Here is a 4,349-nt window from a genome sequence, read left to right as displayed (position 1 = left end):
TTATTAAAATAAAATAATAAAATTCACTTTCTATTTAATTTAGTCTCCATTTTAAACTTTTTAAAGTCCAAAAATTAAATTGGAAGATCGGAAAAAGTGAGAGATAACTTATTCATAGTGAGTGTAATAATAGTGAAATTAGAGTCTAAGTAATACTATTTTTTTAGATATAGAACTTTTATTTTTATTTTTTGTTCAAAAGAATATCTCATGCTTCTCTATTATCAAGAAAACTGTTCCTCTTTTGAGAGATAGTCAAACTTATAATTTGTATGAAATATATACAGGCAGATCAAATAAGATTGGTGTTAATTTTAAAAAGTTATATACTTCATAAATTTTTATAAGAAGTATATTTTATTGATCAAATCATGGAAGCACAATAATATATAATGGATACTATCTATATCAAATTTCACTAAAATTGAATATCAAAAAGCATGTAATTGAAGAATCATTTAATTAAAGATATTTTGAATAAATATATTATATTGAATCTTTAGTATAAAAAATGTATAATAAACAATTCTGAATTGATATAAAATCTTCTAAAATGATCTCTAAAATACAAACTTTTAATCTAAAGGTTAATTTTTTTTTAAAAGAAATATACAACTAAAAAATCAGTAAATGAAATATCATTTACTTAAATTAATAGGACATTGTTAGGAAGTGTATATGATATCGAAAAAAGTTAAAGAGATAATATTTGTTATTAATATTAATTAATATTTTGAGTCAATATTTTATTTTTGTATTATTAAAAATTAAAATTTAGANNNCCAACGATAATTAATTTTGTTAATTATGTAAAATTATTAAATAGATATAACATAACGTAAGACCTAAAAAGGTAAATTTGATCTCCAAGTAAAGAAATATTAAAGTCGTGACAGGTAAGGGAGAGAGATTAGACCATCTTTACTAGGGAACTCTATGGCCCACCTGTCATAAAAAGTGACTCCACATCAGATTTTGCGTCATAACTAATAAATAAGAACTCAATGAATCTTTCTCTTTTCCATTAAAATGAACTAACTTTAATCCCTATTGTGGTCCCACCTAATTAATTAATTAAGTAATTAAAATTAATATAATTATTATTTTTTTATAATAATATTATTTAAATTTATAAATTCAAAATAATTTAATATTAAAATAAATAAGTAAAGAGCTTTCTTTCCCTTTTCACTCCAATGATAATTGAGTCCCCATATATGAGAAGAAGAACTCTATTTCTTAGGATTAGAGTTGCTCTTATAGAATATAGACAGAGAGGTGGCAGAATATAAAAAGGGTTGTTCTTCTTTCACTCTGACTGCTCTCTCTACTCACTGCCAGTACTACCGTCCACATGACACGAGTTATTTTGGAACAAAATTAAATATATTTTTTTCTTAAACTCAATTAATGCTATGCAGTTGCTGCTCACTTAGCTTGATGAACCATCATAAAACCTGTGACTCATCACATCTGATCTCTAGCTCCGATCCACCACCACCCTCTTCAAAGATGCAAGATTCAATTGGTATTCCTGCTTGCTTCTCTTCATCTCCTTCGAAGGGTGGTGGTGATGAAGGTGGAGGAGGTGGGGGAGCAGTGACCCTTTCAGGCCAAAGCGTTTACATGTCCGTATACAGAACAAAGATCGCTGATAACTGCCGCAAGATCACAATCACATGGTGCAAGAATCTCTTGCTCCATGGCTTATCGGTGTCAGTGGAAGGTCCTAAAGGAGACACTCAATACGCTGCAAGGTTGAGCTCAAGCCGTGGTACTTCTGGAAGAAGCAAGGCTCCAAGCGCTTCGTCGTCGATGACGCCGACGACAAACCCCTTCACCTCTTCTGGGACCTCAAGGCCGCCAAGTTCAACGGCGAAACGGAACCCTCGTCGGAGTACTACGTGGCGGTGGTTTGGGACGACGAGGTTGTGTTGCTTCTCGGCGATCTCAAGAAAGAAGCGTACAGAAGAACCGGATGCCGGCCTTCGCTTATTGATCCAATATTGGTAGCGAAGAAGGAGCATATTTTCGGGAAGAAGAAGTTCTCAACGAGCGCCAAGTTTCACGAGAAAGGTAGGTGGCATGAGATCTCAATTGAATGCAAAGGCAGGAGCGCCAACGACGGTGGAGATTCCGTTCTTCATCATCAGCCGGAGATGGAGATAAGGATCGATGGGCATTTGGTGATTCATGTTAAGCACTTGCAGTGGAAGTTTCGAGGGAATGAGTCGATTCATCTGAGTAAGATGAGAGTCGAGGTATATTGGGATGTTCATGATTGGTTGTTTAGTCCTGGTTTAAAGCATGCTTTGTTTATCTTTAAGCCTGCTTTCTCTTCCTCGTCCGTGTCTATGTCTTCATCATCGACACCATTGTCTTCGTCTTCGTCCTCGTCTTCGCCTCCATTGACAAGGACTAGTTCAGTGGAGGGGTTTAGTGTTGGTGGCTCATCAGAGTTTTGCTTGTTCCTCTATGCTTGGAAGGTTATTGAATGAAAAAAAATAATTATCAAGGATCATATCATCGTATCATTTCAAAATAATGGTTAGTTTAATTTGTGATACCATAATCAATTAATCATCATCTTCATCGTCCACCAAAGTAATTAAGGTAGTAAATAGAAACACTAATCAAAACCTTAAAAATTATTTTTTAATTTATTATTGACTTCTTATTTTATTATAGAATGGAGTCCAATTATTATTTAATGGATTGAAATTGCAAGTGGGGCATTGGGGCATAACAAGGTCTGGAAGTTAGTTACAGCTGGGTTGAACAATGTGAAGCATATATAATTGGGACAAAGACAGATTGGTATCACGATCACATACATGCATGTCCAATAGTTCTCAATCCCATAGCTATAATAGCTAAATAATATACGTCTAAGTTTGCATTTACATGTGTTACTACATATTGGAAATGTCATCTCTTCATTTATAATCCAGAAATAGATAGATGTTTTTTCCAAAATCTATTGACCAAACTAAACGTATTTGATATGTTATTTAACTAAATTTTATATCAGAAAAAGTTATTATTGAAGACATATAGTTGAGTAGACTAGTGAACTGAATGTAAAAAAAAGCGTACCGGGAAGAAAGGAGCGGGGTTTGGTGATGATGTAGAAATAAGAGTGCAATGATCAATGTATATGCGCACCGCACGCATTTTATTACTAATTAACTAATATAACTATTTTTATCTTAAAAATAGACGCACGCAAACAATAATACTGTCCTCTTTCTAGTTGTTAGATTATCAATATCATTGTCAACATTATTGCTTATTAGCTGCATGATAAGTCTATAGATCTATCCTGTTATTATTGTTATATATATTGCATATAAGATTATAATTAAGTAATGCTAGGTAAGGTAGGTGAATTTTGAACGGTGGTGCTAATTCGCAGTGAACAGCCCGGAAAATATTGAAACAAGAAAGTATAGAAAATTACTTTTTAGTTATTCAATATTGTTAATTTTATAGTTTATATTTATAATTTTTAATTTAGAGCTAAGGATTTATAATTGAAAATATAAAATTTAATCTGAATAAAATAATTTTAAAAATTTAGTTGATATTTGATTAGAAAAAGTTATTTTTTGAATATTGTTCTTCAAACATATATTATATATGCAAATGTTATATGTATGTGCTTACTACTTTATTCTTTAGCTAATATGTTAATTTAGGGTTAGTTGGTGGTTAAATACTTAAATTTATCACTATGGTCCAGTTTGGTAAACAATTTAATTAAGTTTCTTTTGACAAAATAGTTTAAACAATAAATGACTATATTAAAAATAATTTATAAATAAGTTATTTTGTGTTTGGAGTTTTTAGCTCTGAAAATGCTTAAATTTATAGAAATCTGATAAAAAGTAGTAGTATTATGAGAGAAGTCATTTTTTTAACTTCTCTATAAGCTCCTAAATAGTTTCTTAGAAAGCTGCAATTTGTTTTTGAAAATTACACCAAACATTAATACTACTACTTTTCATAAGTTAAAAGTTCAAAAAAGTTACTTTTAAAGTTTTCCAAACGGCTCATAATAGTCTAATGCATTCTCCTTTTGCTAATTCTAACAATGTGTTATATTTATAACATAAAATAAATAATTAAAAAATACTAAAGAAACATTAAAATTTATTTTTCCTGAAAAGATAATTACTAAGGTGGTAATCAACTTGCTACAGATTTTACGGTCTTCGGTAAAATAATTATCCCAATATGAACAATACCGACATTAATTATGACTTCGACTCTAAAATATCTCTAGGATATTTTAGTGAGAGTAAGTAGATAAAACAAAACTAAAAAAAGTCTCTACATGGTTAAATTTA

At 30.6% G+C, this 4,349-nt stretch overlaps 1 pseudogene; it reads left to right on the top strand.

The window, feature by feature from the left end:
* On the top strand, positions 1,309-2,541 carry LOC107618363 (annotated as a pseudogene).

The sequence above is a fragment of the Arachis ipaensis genome, chromosome B01 (assembly GCF_000816755.2).
Source record: "Arachis ipaensis cultivar K30076 chromosome B01, Araip1.1, whole genome shotgun sequence".
NCBI lineage: Eukaryota > Viridiplantae > Streptophyta > Magnoliopsida > Fabales > Fabaceae > Arachis > Arachis ipaensis.
The sequence above is the reverse complement of the archived record's forward strand: the minus strand, read 5'-3'. Positions and strand labels throughout refer to the sequence as shown.